The sequence below is a fragment of the Dasypus novemcinctus genome, chromosome 17, assembly GCF_030445035.2.
Source record: "Dasypus novemcinctus isolate mDasNov1 chromosome 17, mDasNov1.1.hap2, whole genome shotgun sequence".
NCBI lineage: Eukaryota > Metazoa > Chordata > Mammalia > Cingulata > Dasypodidae > Dasypus > Dasypus novemcinctus.
The window spans coordinates 93246739-93262901 of NC_080689.1; the positions used below are offsets into that span (position 1 = coordinate 93246739).

Consider the following 16163-nt stretch of genomic DNA (forward strand, 5'->3'; position numbering starts at 1 on the left):
ACCCCATGCACAAGGAGTGCACCCCATAAGGAGAGTTGCCCAGGGTGAAAAAGTGCAACATGCCCAGGGTGGTACCACACACACGGAATGATAATGCAATGAAAAGACACAGATTGCTGGTGCCACTGACAAGAATACAAGTGGACACAGAAGAACACAAGCAAATGGACACAGAGAGGAGACAACTGGGGGGAGGGGAGGAAGGGGAGAAAAGTTAAAAAATAAATCTTAAAAAAAGACACTGGGAGAACATACTTAAGAAATTGAAAATATACATACATAAAAAGATAATGGATATGATGGTGATTAATGGCACAATGCAGGAAATTAAAAATACACTGAAAGCACAAAACAGCAGATGTGACCAGACAGAGGAAAGAATCAATGACAAGGAAGGCAGTACATCTGAAATCAGATAGCAAAACAGAAGGATGAAAAGAAAGAAAAAATCCATCAGGGTCTTAAGGATTTGAATCACAGAAACATATGCACTATAGACATCCGGGCAGGAAAAGAGAAGGAAAAGGGAACAGAAGGAATGCTGGAGGAAATGATGGCTGAAAACTTCCCAACCCTACTGAGGGAAAGGGATGTACATGTCCAGGAAGTACAGCACGACCCAAAAAGTATAAATCCCAACACCTCTACCCAAGGCATATACTTCTCAAATTGTCCAATGCTCATGACAAAGAGAGAATACTGAAAGTAGCAAGAGAAAAGAGATCCATCACATAAAAGGGAAGCTCAAAAAGATTAAGTGCTGATTTCCCATCTGAAACCATACAAGTAAGAAGGCAGTGGTATGACAGAGATAACGTGCTAAAAGAAAACACTTCCTGCCAAAACTTCTCTATCCAGCAAATCCGGCATTCAAAAAATGAAGGAGACTCCAATATATTAACAGATAATGAGAAATTAACAGCATTTTTCAATAAGAAACCTGCCATTCAAGAAATACTAAATGGAGGGAAGTGGACTTGGCCCAGTGGATAGGGCGTCCATCTACCATATGGGAGGTTCATGGTTCAAACCCGGGCCTCCTTGACCTGTGTGTAGCTGGCCCACATTGCTGATGCACACAAGGTGTGCCATGCCACACAGGGGTGCCCCCCATGTAGGGGAGCCACAGGCACAAGGAGTGTGCCCATAAGGTGGGCCACCCAGAGCAAAAGAAAGTGCAGTCTGCACAGGAATGCTGCCACATACACAGAGAGCTGACACAACAAGATGATGCAATGAAAAGAAACACAGATTCCCGTGCCGCTGACAACAACAGAAGAGGGCAAAGAAGAACATGCAGCAAATGGACACAGAGAACAGACAATGGGGGGGTTGGGGGGAAAGGGGAGAGAAAAAAAATAAAAAACAAATCTTTAAAAAAAAGAAATATTAAAGGGAGTTCTTTAGGATGAAAGGGAAAAAAGGAGAGAGGTGGAGGAGAGTATAAGAATAAAAAGATAAGAATAGAAATAAAAACAACATATGGCATATATAAGTCTAAAAAAATATGGCTAATATAAGTAATTCCCTGACAGTAATAACATTGAATGTAAAGGCTTAAACTCTTCAGTCAAGACACACAGATTGGCAGAATGGATAAGGAAATATGAACCATCCATATGTTGCCTACAATAAACTCATCAAGGACCCAGGGATGCAAGGATACAGAAAGTGAATGGATGGAAAACAATTTTACATGCAAACAATAATCAGAAGAGGGTGAGAGTAGCAATACTAAAACCACACAAAATACACTTTAAATGCAAAACCATTATAAGAGACAAAAAAAAATGACACTATATATTAAAAAAAGGAGAAATCTATCGAGAAGAAAGAACAATCATAAATATTTATGCACTGAACTAGGGAATCTCAAAATGCATGAGACAAACAAGGGAAATAACTAAGTGGGGATATACGTGCCTCTATAATTACTCTGGGGAACTTTAATACACCATTATCGCCATTAGGCAGAATATCTCAATGAGAATCAATAAAGAAGCGAAGACCCTAAATAATACATTAGAGGATCTGGACCTGATTGACATACACATAACATGTACACTCAAATACTGTGCAATATACAATCTTTCTGAGAGCACATGGATCATTCTCCAGGATAGACCATATACTGGGCCACAGAATAGCTCTCAATGAATTTGGAAAGATTGAAATTACACAAAGTAACTTATCTGACCACAAAGGACTAAAGCTGGAAATCAGCAAGGGGCAGAGAAGCAGATTAGGCACAAAGACATAGAAGTTAAAAAATGTACTCTTAGACAATCAGTGGGTCCAACAGAATTCTTTGTGAATACAAAGAAATCAGTAACTACCTTGAAATGAATTAAAAAATAACACAACATAGTATAACCTATAGGATGAAGCAAAAGCTGTACTGAGAGGAAAATTCACAGCTTTAAATGCTGATATTAAAAAGAAGAAAGTGCTAAAATCAAAGAAGTAACTGTACACCTGGAGGAACTAGAAAAAGAGCAACAAGCTAACCCCAAAGTACAATGGAGGAAATAACAAAGATTAGTGCAGAACTAAATGAAATTGAAAATTAGAAAGGACTAGAAAAAATAAAACCAAAAGCTGGTTCTTAGAGATCAATAAAATTGACAAACCCTTAGCTACACTAACAAAGAAAAAAAAAGGAAGATGAGAATACATAAAATAAAGAATAAAAGAAATGAGGAAAGGAAAATCACCACTGACCCCACAAAAATAAGGTGTATCATAAGAGGATAGCTTGAAAAATTATATGCCAAAAAGAATAATTTAAAGGAAATGGGCAAATTTCTAGAAACACACAAGTAGCCTACACTTGTGAAAGAAGAAAAATGAACTCAATGGACCAATCACAGGTAAAGAGATAGAATCAGTCATGGAAAAACTCCCAACTAAGAAGAGTCCAGGAGCAAACAGTTTCACATGTGAATTCTACCAAACATTTCAGAAAGAATGAACACCAATCCTGCTTAAACTCTTCCAAAAAATAGAAGTAAAAGGAACATCGCCTATCTCAGTCTAGGATGCCAACATTACCCTAATACCAAACCTAAAGATGCTACAAGAAAGGAAAATTACAGACCAATCGCTAATGAACCAGATGCTAAAATCCTCAACAAAATACTTGCTAATCATATTCAACAACACATCAAGCAAATTACACACCATGACTAAATGGCTTTCATTCTGGTTATGCAAGGAGCATTAAACATAAGAAAATCAATCAATAAAATATACCACCTAAAGAGGGCAAAGGAAAAAAAACACATGATCATCTCTACAGATGCAGGAAAAGCATATGACAAAACACACCCTTTCCTGATTAAAACACTCCAAAAGATAGGAATAGAAGGAAACTTCCCCAATATAATATAAGGTATTCTTACCAGGTGCAATGGATGTGTCATGATGATGGGAGAGAGTGTTGCTGTGGGGGCAATGGGGGGCGGGGGCGGTGGGGTTGAATGGGACCTCATTTTTTTAAATGTAATTTTTAAAAAATAATAAATAAATAATTAAAAAAAAAGAATAGTCATAGTTAAATGACAACTCTAAAAAAAAAAAAAACCCACAGCTAAATCATAGACAATTGTGAACTCCTAAAAGGTTTCCATCTAAGATTGGATACAAGAGAAGGATGTCCACTGTCACTGCTCTTATTTAACATCGTGTTACAAGTACTTGCATGAGCACTGTGGCCAGAAAAAGATATAAAAGGCATCAAAATTGGAAAGGAAGAAGTAAAAGTTTCACTATTTGCAGATGACATGATCCTATACATAGAAAGCCCTCAGAAACAAAGCTTCTAGAACTTATAAATGAGTTCAGGAAAGTCGAAGGTTATAAGAACAATGCAAAAAAATAAGTAGCATTCCTCTACACCAAATGAGCAATCTGATGATGAAATCAAGAAAAAAAAAATACCATTACAATGGTATTTAGTTTTTTAGAAACTAAAAAAATCAAATATCTAGGAATAATTTAACTGAAGAAGTAAATGACATATGCAGACAACTACAAAGAACTGTAAAAGAAAATCAAAGAAGACTTAAATAAAGGGAAGAATATTCCCTGCTCATGGATAAGAAGACTAAATAACATTGAGATGTCTGTCCTACTCAAATTAATATACAGATTTAATGCAATCCCAATAAAAATCAACACAGCATTTTTTAATGAATTGGAAAGACTTACTATGAAATTTATTTGGAAGGGCAAGAGTCCCTGAATATTCAAAGGCATAGTGACAAAGTACAATGAAATTGGAGGAATCATACTACCTAACTTTAAAGCATATTACAAAGCTACAGTGGTCAAAACTGCATGGTGCTGGCACAAAAACAGACTTAATAACTAATGGAACTGAACTGAGAGTTCTGATATAGATCATGGCATATACAGTCATTTGATCCTCAGCAAAGCCACCAAGCCCACTCAACTGGGAGAGAATAGCCTCTTCAACAAATGGTGCTTGGACACTAGATATGAATATCCAAAAGAATATCAATCTCACACCTTATACAAAAACTAATGATGGATCAAAGATCTAATTATAAGAGCCAAGGCCATAAAGACTTTGGAAGGTAAGTAGGGAAGCTTCTATAAGACCTTGTAATAGGAAATGTCTTCATGAACTTGAAGCCTAAAGCATGAGAAGCAAAAGAAAAAAAATAGATAAATGGGACCTCCTCAGAATTAAAACCATTTGCACTGGAAAGGAGTTTGTGATGAAAGTGAAAAGACAGCCTCAACAATGGTAGAAAGTATTGGTAACCAAATATCTGATAGGAGCCTAATATCCAGCATATGTAAAGAAATCCTATATCTCAAAAATAAAAAGATGAACAACCCATTTAAAAAATGGATAAGTTTTTTGAACAGACACTTCTCCAAAGAAACAATACCAAAGGGTAAAAAGCATATGAAAAGATGCTCAACATCACTAGCTATTAGGGAAATTGCAAATCAAAGCTATGAGATACCATCTTACTCCCATCAGACTGGTAGACATTAAAGAAATCAGAGGACTAAGGTGTTGGAGAGGATGTGGAGTAATGGACATCCTCATCTACTGCTGGTGGGAATGGAGAATGGCCCAGCCATTGTGGATGACAGTTTGGGATTACCTCAAAAAACTAACTGTAGTTCTGTCATAAGACCCATCAATTCCACTGCTGGGTATATATCCAGAAGAACTGAAAACAAAGACAAAACTGATTATGCACAACAATGTTCATAGCAGCATTATTCACTATTGCCAAAACTGTAATCAACCCAAATCCCCATTAAGAGATGAATGGATAATCAAAATGTAGTCTATACATACAATGGAATATTATTCAACTGTAAGAAGGAATACAGTATAACACATGGGATAACATGAATGAATCTGAAGGGCCTTATGCTGAATAAAGCAAGCCAGGCATTGAAGGACAAATATTACATGACCTCTTTGATAAGAATTAAGTTAAGTGAGCCAACTCAGGGAGCTAGAGTCTGGAAGATAGGTTTACAGGAAATAGAAAGGGAGAAGAAGATTGTGACCCAATGCCCATAAGAGTGAAATTTATGATAAGGTGTGAGTAGTTGTGCAGTAAAGGGATATGACAGGGGTGTAGGGATACTATTGGGTTGGGTGGTGCAAGCTTGACAGGGAGCTAAGTTAGGGAGACTCCATGTTACTCAAATGTGGCCTCTCCCTAAGCCAAACTCAACATATAAATGCATTACCTTCTCCCCCAATGTGGGACATGGCTCCCAGGAATGAGCCTCCCTGACACTGAGGGATTACTATCAAGCATCAGCTGATGATGCAACTAGAAAAGGACACTGAACTAAAGTGGGGGGGGGGGGAGGTAAAGATACATGAGTTTATATGGCTAAGAGACTTCAGAGTAAGCCAGGAGTCCATGAGAGATTTACACTTAAAATGTCTCTGCAGGATGTCATAGACTGCCAAGGCAGATGCTACCACAATTAGTGGGACACCTGAGGGATCCACAGATACACTGCTCATATGTTCAGTGTAGATAGCTCCAGAGATTGCTGCCTGACCACTGGGTCCTCCTTTGGAGTTTGTGCTCCCGAATGTGACAGAGTTGGACTCAAATGTGACTTCTCTACACATGCCTCTTCTATCTCTTTTATTTGAACCTATAGTTGATGCTGGAATTGGTAGGTGTACATCCAAAAGACTTGAATTTCTGGATGGTTCATGTGTCAGCTGGGCCCTGAGCCTCAGTGGAGGTGTAACACCTACTCTCCAGTTCATTGGCCTCACCCAGGACAACTAACAGGGAGGTGAGGATGGACAACCACCATATCAAGGAACTGAGAAAGTCAACTGCAGGCACGAAAGTCTCATCTATTAGCCAAATGAGATCAAAATCGCCTCTCAGATAGAGTAGGCTTCACCATTCCAGAACCCTCAGGATTGGGGAATAAAATATAGATTAGAGTGGAATTACCGGTGTTCTACTATAGACTTACTGTGGTTCTATCAATGGAAAAACTTCATCGATGTGGAGAAAATGGCCACTGGTGGTGCTGAAGTCATGGAGAGGGAAAAAGAGGTATAATATGGGGGTATTTTCAGGACTTGGAATAGACCTGAATGACATTGCAGTGACAGATACAGGCTGTAGCAGTTTGATATTATGGATGAATTCCAAAAAGAAATACTGGATTATGTATGTAAACTAATCTTTTTGGGGGGCATATTAAATTATGTTGGATTCATAGGTTTACTTGATTAGGTAATTATGGTAGACACTTGTGCCAGAAGGGCATTGAGTCCCCACCCTTTGGTGAGCAGGGACACACAGATAAAAGGCAAGGCAATGGACAGAGTTAAGGGTTCTTAATATAATTTTGATGTTGGAGTTTGATGCTGAAGCTGGAGCCCGGGAAGCAAGGAACCCTGAACCCAGAGAGAAGCAATACCCTGGAAGGGAAGAAACACAGGAAGCCTGAACCCTTGCAGATGTCAGCAGCCATCTTGCTCTAACACGTGAAAATAGACTTTGGTGAGGGAAGTAAGTTATGCTTTATGGTCTGCTATCTGTAAGCTCCTACCCCAAATAAATACCCTTTGTTAAAAAACAACCAATTTTGGGTATTTTGCATCAGTACCCCTTTGCCTGGTTAATACACAGGCCATTATATATTCTGTCATAACCTACAGAATTGAGTGTGAGAGAGTGTAAACTACAATGTAAACTATAATCCATGCTTAGTTGCAATGCTTCAAAATCTGTTCATCAATTGTAATGAATGTAGCACACTAGTGCAAGAAGTTGGTGATGTTGGGAACAGTGGGAGGTGTAGGGAGTAGGGCATATGGGAATCTCTCATAGTTTTTAATGTAACATTTTATGTAATCTAAGGATCTTTTAAAAATAAAATAAAAAAGGACACAAAGGCCTCTGAGCTGACTACAAAGGGGTATCCTGGGATCTACCATCCCTGGAAAGGAGAGAGAGAGGGGTACTGCCTAAGGCTGACAACTTCTAACCCATAGTTCTGGTCTGCTGTGTCCCACCAGCCCTTCCAGGCTGATTGGGAATACACTGTTGTCTACCTTGTGACACTAAACAGGACTGGAGAAATCCAATATTCTCAATCTCCCTCTCTTATAGGTGGCACTGACTGTTGAGGATGTACCTTCCCAGGAAACAGGGAAGAGAGGGACAAGATCTAAGGCTGACTCAGGTTTTGACCCACAAATTTGGCCTGTTGTGTCCCATGGGCCCTTCCAGGCCAGGGAGGCCTTGCCATTGTTTGCCTTAGGAGGTTGCAAGGGAGTAAAGAAATCTGACCCTCTCAATCTCCTCTATGAATGGGGACTGATTGTTGAAGATGCAGAACGGAGTGGAATTATTTCTTACCCACAAAATGGGAGGGGACTGCCAGAGAAGGCTAGAGACTTTTTTATAAGAAAGTTCAAATTACAAGGCTCTTAGGCTCCAGGGAGGACCCTTTCAGATTGATCCAGGCTGTGTTACAGCAAAAACACTCTAAACAGGCATTGAACTGAGAGGACTGCCAAAGAGTGCCACCTGCTGGCAGAACTAGGTAGTACATATGAGAAAATAAAAAATGAGAGATTTTCTGACCTTTATAGCTTTCCTCCCAAGGCCCTAGGAAGTAGGTCTGCAACCCATTACTGGGTGCAGAGCGCACATTTGAGCAACTAACAGGGACAACCACAATGATCCAGGTTGAATCAAGAATCAAAGAGCAACAGTAACACACAGCCTCCTGCCACTAAGTCCCAACAAAAGACAAAGAAATTGAACATCTGAGTAAACTCTATACTAATCAGGTGCCTAGAATCAGCAAAAATTTATGATCCAGAAGAAGAAAATGGAAGTCATAGCCCAGGAAAAGGAATATATCAAAGTCCCAGAAGAGATGCAGGATTTGAGAGAACTAATTAACGAGATGCATACTAATTTCCAAAATTAAATTCATGAGTTGAAAGACAATTTGGCTAAAGGGGTGAATGACATCAAGAAGACGTTAAGCAAGCAAAAGCAGAATTTGAAATGTGGAACAGAAAAACAACAGAGCTCATAGGAATGAAAGACACAATAGGTGACATCAAAAACACATTAAAGGTCTACAACAATTTCAGGCAGACTTGAAAGGAAAGAAGAAAGTACAAGTGATACCGAAGACTGAACAGCTGAAATTGAAGAGAGAAAAGAACAGAGGGAGGGAAAAAATGGGAAAAAATTGAGCAGAGGGTCAGGGAGATGAATGACAACAGAAAACAAAACAACATACATGTCATGGGAGTTCCAGAAGGAGAAGAGAAGGGAAAAGGGTTAGAAAGAGTATTTATGGGAATAGTTAAAATTTCCGAATGCTCACAAAAGGAATGACCCTGCATGTTTAAGAAGCCCACCTTATCCTAATCAGAATAAATCCAAATAGACATACTCCAAAACATATATTATTCAGAATTCCAAATGTCAAAGATAAAGAGAAAATTCTGAGAACAGTAAGGGAAGCAAATCATCACATACAAGGGATGCCCAGTAATAGTGTGGATTTCTCATCAGAAACCATGGAGGTGAGAAGACAGTGGTATGATGCAATTAGGAGACTGAAAGAGAAAAACTGCCAGCCAAGAATTCTGCACCCAGCAAAACTGTCCTCCAAATATGAAGGTGAGTATAAAATATCCACAAACAGAAAATAAGAGTTTGTAAAAAAGAATCCAAATTGCAGGAAATAATAAGGAAGCCATACAGCCTGAACAAAAAAGAAGAGAAAGGCCTGGAGGAGAGTAGAGAAAAAGAAGAGCAGAAAGGATAACCAAGAGAAAAAAGACCAAACTATGACATGACACATGAAAACCAAAGAATAAAATTTAGGAAGTAAACAATGCATTTACAGTCCTATCATTGATTGTTAATGGATTAAATGCACCAAACAAAAGATATAGATTGACAGGATGGATAATAAACACATGAGCCATCCATATGCTGCTTACAAGAGACCCACCTTTGACTCACGGATACAAACCAGCTATAAGTAAAAAGTTGGAAAAAGATACTCCATGAAAATAGTAACCAAAAAAGAGCAGGGACAGCTATACTATTATTGGACAAAACAGACTTGAAGTGAAAAAAAGTTGTGAGTCACAGAAGGCCATTATATATTTATTAAAAGGACAACCCACCAGGAAGATATATTTATGCACCTAACTAGGTTGCCCCAAAATACATAAGACAAACTCTGTCAAAACTGAAAGGAGAAACAGGCATCTGTACAATAATCACTGGAGACTCTAATACACCACTCACATTATGAGACAGAACAACTGGACAGAAGATCAACAAGGAAACAGAGAACTTAAAGAACAATAAATGAGTTAGACCTAACAGACAGAATGCTGCATCCAAACACAGCATGTTATGCATTCTGCTCATGTGCCCGTGGATCCTTCACCAGGATACACCACATGTAGGGAACACTGCAGGTCTCAATACATATCAAAAGATTGAAATTATACAAAGCACCTTCTTAGATCATAATGGAACAAAATTGGAAATCAAGAATAGACAGGAAAAAGGTAACTTTGCAACTGTGTGGAGTCTAAACAACACACTCTTAAGTGCTCAGTAGATCAAAGAAGAAATTGCAAGTGAAATCAGTAAATGTATAGACAAATGAAAATGAGAACATAAATTACCAAAACTTAAGAGATACAGCAAAGCCAGTCTTGAGAGGGAAATTTATAGCCCTAAACACCTATATTAAAAAAGAAGAAAGAGCTAAACTCAAAGACTTAACTGAACACGTAGAGAAATTGGAAAGAGAACAGCAAACCAATCCTCAAAGCAAGCAGAAGGAAAGAAATAATAAAGATTAGAGCAGAAATAAATGACATTGAGAACAACAACAACAACAACAAAATAGATAAAATCAAAACCAAAAGCTGGTCCTTTGAGAAGATCAGTAAAATTGACAAATCGCTAGCAAGATTAACAAAGGAGAAAAAGAGGCAAATAAATACAATCAGAAATGAAAGGAGAGAAGTAATGACTGACCCCACAGAAATAAAAGGAATCAAAAGACGATATTATGAGAAACTGTATGCCAACAATGACAACCTAGAAATGGGAAAATTCCTAGAAAGGCAAAACCAACCTACACTGATGCGGTCACCCCTCGGGCTGAAGTGTGGTTTGCTGGCCTGGCAGGGGAGCAGCCGCAGCAGGCCAAGCCGCTGCCCCCATAATAGGGTGGCTGGTCGGACTCACCACCACCCCTGAAGGGAGCTCGGCATGGGCGCAGAGTGCCCTCGGGTCTCCCCTTCTCGGCAGCCATGCTTCCGCGGCCGCCCCTCCTCCTGGATGGCACCACACGATGCCTGTGGGGCGGCACCCTTCTTCTTCTTTCTCCCTGTGCAGGCACAGGGCGGAAAATTCCAGTCTGCCCTTTTCCCCTCCCCCGACAGCAGCAACAGCCAGGCGTGGGCGGAAAAATCCAGTCTGCCCTTTTCCCTCCCCCCCGACAGCAGCAACAGCGAGGCGTGGGCGGGAAACTCCAGTCTGCCCTCCACCCCAGCAACAGCAGCCACCAATCCCTAAACCCTGCCCCTTCCCCCAGCAACAGTGACAGCCAATCCCTAACCACCACACTTAAAGAGCCTGAATCCATCATCAAACACCTCCCAACAAGGAAAAGCTCAGGACCAGATGACTTCAGAGATAAATTTGACCAAACATTTCAAAAAGAATTAACAACAATCCTGTTTAAACTTTTCCAACATGATGAAGAGGAGGGAAAATTACCCCACTCTTTTCATGAAGCCAACATCACCCTAATACCAAAGCCAGATAAAGACACTACACAGAAAGAAAAGTACAGACCAATCTCTTCAATGAACACAGAGATGCAAAAATTCTCAACAAAATATTGACAAATTGAATCCAGCAGCATTATTGAAGACTTACACATCACGACCAAGGGGGATTTGTTCCTGGTTGCAAGGTTAGCTCAACATAAAAAAAAAAAAAAAAAAAACATCAACATAATACACCACATTAAAAAAAATTGAAGGGAAAAAACACATGATGATTACAATAGACAATGAAAAGGCATTTGACAGAATCCAGCATTCTTTCTGGGTAAAAAACACTTCCAAAGGTATTAATAGAAGGAAAATGCCACAATATGATAAAATGCATATATGAAAAACCCACAGCCAACATTGCACTCAGTGGGGAAAGGTTGAAAGCTTTCCACCTAAGATCAGGAACAAGACAAGGATGCCTACTATCACATTGCTATACAACATTGTACTACAAGTTCTAGCTAGAGTAATTAGAGAAGAAAAAAATTAAAGGCATCCAAATATGAAAAGGGGATATAAAACTTGAACTGATCATGATGACATGATCCTATATTTAGAAAATTCTGAAATGTCTACAACAAAGCTACTTGAGATAAGAAATGAGTTCAGCAAAGCAGCAGAATACAAGATCCACATGCAGAAATCAGTGTTCTTGTACAGGAGTACTGCACAATCTGAGGAGAAATCAGGGGGAAATTCCATTTACAATAGCAACAAAAAGACTCAATATGTAGACATCAACTTAGTCAAAGAATTACAGGACCTAGATGCAGAAAACTACAAAACAGTGGTAAAAGAAATTTAAAATGACCTAAACAAATGGAATGACACTCCGTATTCATGTACCCTAAGACTAAATATCATGAAGATGTCAATCCAACCTAAACTGATTTATAGACTCAATGTAATACCAATCAAAAGTCCAACAGCCTACTTGACAGAAACAGAAAAGGCAATTACCAAATTCATTTGGAAGGGAAAATGCACCCAAGTAACCAAAAGCATTCTAAAAAAGAAGAGCAACATGGGAGGAATTTCAATGCCAGACCTTGAAACATATTACAAAGCTACAGTGGTCAAAACAGCATGGCACTGGCATAAAGAGAGACTCATCAATCAGTAAAATAGAATTTAGAGTCCAGAAATAAACCCTCACCTCCATGGTCAACTAGTTTTTCAGACACCTACCAAGTCCATGTTAATGGGGAAAAAGTCCCTTCAATAAATGGTGCTGGGAGACCGGGATATCTATAACAAAAAGAATGGAATGAAACCCCTATCTTACATCCCATACAAGAATCAACTCAAAATGGACCAGAGACCTAGATATAAAAGGACCATAAAACTGCTTGAAGAAAATGTAGGGAAACATCTTAAAGACCTTGTGCTACATGGTGGCTTCTTGGACCTTACACCCAAAGCACATGAAACAAAAGAAAAAATAGATAAATGGGACCTCCTCAAAATTAAACACATGTACACCTCAGGACTTTGTCAAAAGGGTGAAAAGACAGCTGCCTCAGCAGAAGGAAATACTTGGAAATCACATATCCAATAAGGGATTAATATCCATGATATATAAAGAGATGTTACAACTCAGAAATAAAAAAAGACTCAATTAAAAAATGGGCAAAAGACATGAATAGACATTTGTCCAAAGAAGAAATACAAATGGCAAGAAAAAACGTGAAAAAATGTTCAATATGAGTAATTACTAGGGAAATGCAAATCATAACTAAGAGATATCTTTCACACCTATCAGAATGGCCACAATTAAAAAGTCAGAGAACTACAAATGTTGGAGAGGATGTAGAGAAATAGGAACTCTTACTCACAATTGGTGGGAATGCAGAATGGTATAGCCACTGTGGAGGACTGTTGGACAGTTCCTAAAGAAGTTGAATATAAGGAAGTGGACTTGGCCCAGTGGTTAGGGCATCCATCTACCACATGGGAGGTCTGTGGTTCAAACCCCAGGCCTCCTTGACCTGCATGTAGCTGGCCCACATGCAGTGCTGATGAGCACAAGGAATGCTGTACATGCAGGGCTGTCCCCTGCATAGGGGAGCCCCACATGCAAGGAGTGTGCCCTGGAAGGAGAGCTGCCCAGTGCAAAAGAAAGTGCAGCCTGCATAAGAATGGTGCTGCACACATGGAAAGCTGACACAAGATGATGCAACAAAAAGAAACACAGATTCCCATGCCACTGACAATAACAGAAGTGGACAAAGAAGAAGACACAGCAAATAGACACAGAGAGCAGACAACTGGGGCAGGGCGGGGACAAGGGGGGAGAAATAAATAAATAAATAAATCTTAAAAAAAAAAAAAAGAAGTTGAATATAGATTTGCCAGTGACCCAGCACTATCACTATTGGGTCGACACCCAGAATTGAAAGCAGTGATAGAAATACACATCTGCACATCCGTGTTCATAGCAGTACTAGTCACAATGTCAAAAGCTGGAAAGAACCCAGGTGTCCATCAACTGACAAATGGATAAACAAACAGTGGTATATTCCCACAATGGAATATTATGCAGTACTTAAAAAGAAATGGGCAAGCAGATTTGGCCAGACTGATAGGGCATCTGCCTACCACATGGGAGGTCCAAGGTTCAAACCCAGGGCCTCCTGATCCATGTGATGAGCTGGCCCATGCACAGTGCTGATTTTCCCAAGGAGTGCTGTGGCATGCAGGGGTGTCCCCTGCATAAGGGAGCCCCACATGCAAGGAGTGCACCCCGTATGGAGAGCTGCCCAGCGTGAAAGAAAGTGCAGCCTGCCCAGGAGTGGTGCCACACACACGGAGAGCTGACAGAACAAGATGATGCAACAAAATGAGGCACAGATTCCGGGTGTCACTGACAAGAGTGCCAGTGGACACACAAGAAGAAGACACAGCAAATGGACACAGAGAGCAGACAACTGGGGGTGGGGTGGGTAAGGGAAGAGTAATAAATAAAAAATAAATCTTAAAATAAAAAGAAGTCTTGAAACATTTGACAAAATCAATGAACCTGGAAGACATTATATTGAGTGAAGCAAACCAGACGCAAAAGGACAAATACAATAAATACAGGATCACTATGAACTAAATATATTGTATAATATATTGTATGATTCCATTTACATAAAATGTAAATGTAAATCAATTTATAGAGGGGAAATAAAAGTATCTGTGCAAGAATAGCCAAAAAGGGGAGCTGTGAACAGTAGGGGAAGCAGAGATGACGAAGTGATGGATTTACTTTTTAAATTATTATTCTAATTAAGAAAATGCTCTAGTAATGATGGAGGTGATGAATGCACAACTAATGTGATGCTGCCGAATATCACTGATTGTGCGGTGAACTCTATGCTTTGTTGATACGTATCGATAAAAATGATTTGTTAAAAAAAAATGACAAACAGCACTTAAAAATGGGAAACTGTGTAAATAACACTTTCACCAGAGAAGAAACATTCAATTCTTTTCATCACTAGGGAAATACAAATTAAAATGGCTAAAATCAAGAAAGATAATACCAACTGTTTAAGATGTGGAAAACCTGGAGCCCTCATACATTTCTAGTGAGAATGCCAAAAGGTGCTACCACTTTGGGAAACATTTTGTCAGTTTCTTAAAAATATAAACTTACATCATTGTTGCTAGTTCCACTCCGAGATATCTATCCGAGACAAATTGCTGTACCATGACTCCCACAGCAAGTTCATGGCCACCAAAACTGGGAAAAAAATACAAATGCCTATCAACTGGAGCTTGGATAAAAGAAGGTGGTACATCGTAAATAGCTCTGCAGCTCTAACTAGGTAATTTCATTCAACTAACTTTCACAGATAAACAAGTTATCCGTGTCTGGAAAAATGCCAAAGACTGAAGCAGGCCCCGAGCCCCCCGCCGCCCACGGGCCCCCGCGAAGGCAGCCCCCAAAACCCTGGCCCCAAACCGTGCAGAGAGGGCAGGACCCGCAGGGGCGCCGCGCACAACCGTCCAGCGAGCGGGAGCTTCGGCAGCCGCGCAGCTGGGTGCTCCCGCAGTGCAGCGCGGGACGGCCACTCGCCCGCTTTTCCGCGCTGCCGGCGGCCCCCGCAGCCCCCCGCCCCGGCCCACCCGGCCGCCGCCAGGTGGGGTCCGCACAAGTACCGGGCTCCGAGCCCAGCGCAGGCGGGCGTCTGAGAAGGGGCCAGTGCGCTCTGCCTGAGTGTTCGGGGCCGGCGCTCGCTGCCCCGCGCGGAGCCTTGGCCCGGCCCGGCCCAAGCACCAGGACACTGTCGGGACCGAACACCCGAGGGTCCGAAAGGTGCAGCCGCCGCGCCGCGTGCTGGGCGGGGCCTCAGGGGGCGGAAACTCAGGGGGCGGGGCTGACTGGCCAGGGGCGGGGCTTAGCGGCGGGGAAAGCGCCTGTGAGGCCAGCGGCGGGGCTGAGTGCCCGCCACGCCCTTGCCAGGAGCCCCACCCCGGCCCAAGGCAGGCCCGCGCACTTAGGGTTCCTGCGCTCCGGTCCCACTAGACTTCTGGGCCCCTACCTGTGTCCTCCAGGAGGAGGGTCTCCCCACCCCCGAGATCTGGCCAGCACCTGGCAGCCACGCAGATCCTCCTGGCCAGGAATGGGGACGCCTCCCGGGAGGAGCTGCCAGCCCCCCCTGTTGTGAGATAAATATTCTTCTACGTCACAGAAGACTGAAGCTCAGGGTGCAGCGCAATAAAGGGCAGCAGGAGGTGCGCTGGGTCGGGGGGAGCGGGGAGTCTCATTGTAAACAGATGGTTACTGGCCCCT

The 16163-nt window shown here is 41.1% G+C and overlaps 1 long non-coding RNA gene across 2 annotated transcripts in view; it reads right to left on the bottom strand.

Annotated features, from left to right (window-relative positions):
- Positions 1-15961, bottom strand: part of LOC131273892 (uncharacterized) — a 77184-nt gene extending 61223 nt beyond the window's left edge. The window contains exons 1-2 of one of the 2 annotated variants that reach the window (XR_009181054.2): positions 15913-15961; positions 15024-15110 (exon numbers count right to left, since the gene is read on the bottom strand). This is a non-coding gene — a long non-coding RNA (uncharacterized lncRNA). Of the gene's footprint in view, positions 1-15023; positions 15111-15529; positions 15577-15912 lie in introns of those variants that run through there. The other variant, XR_009181055.2, reaches the window with a different exon arrangement.
- Between the last annotated feature and the right edge of the window lie 202 nt (positions 15962-16163).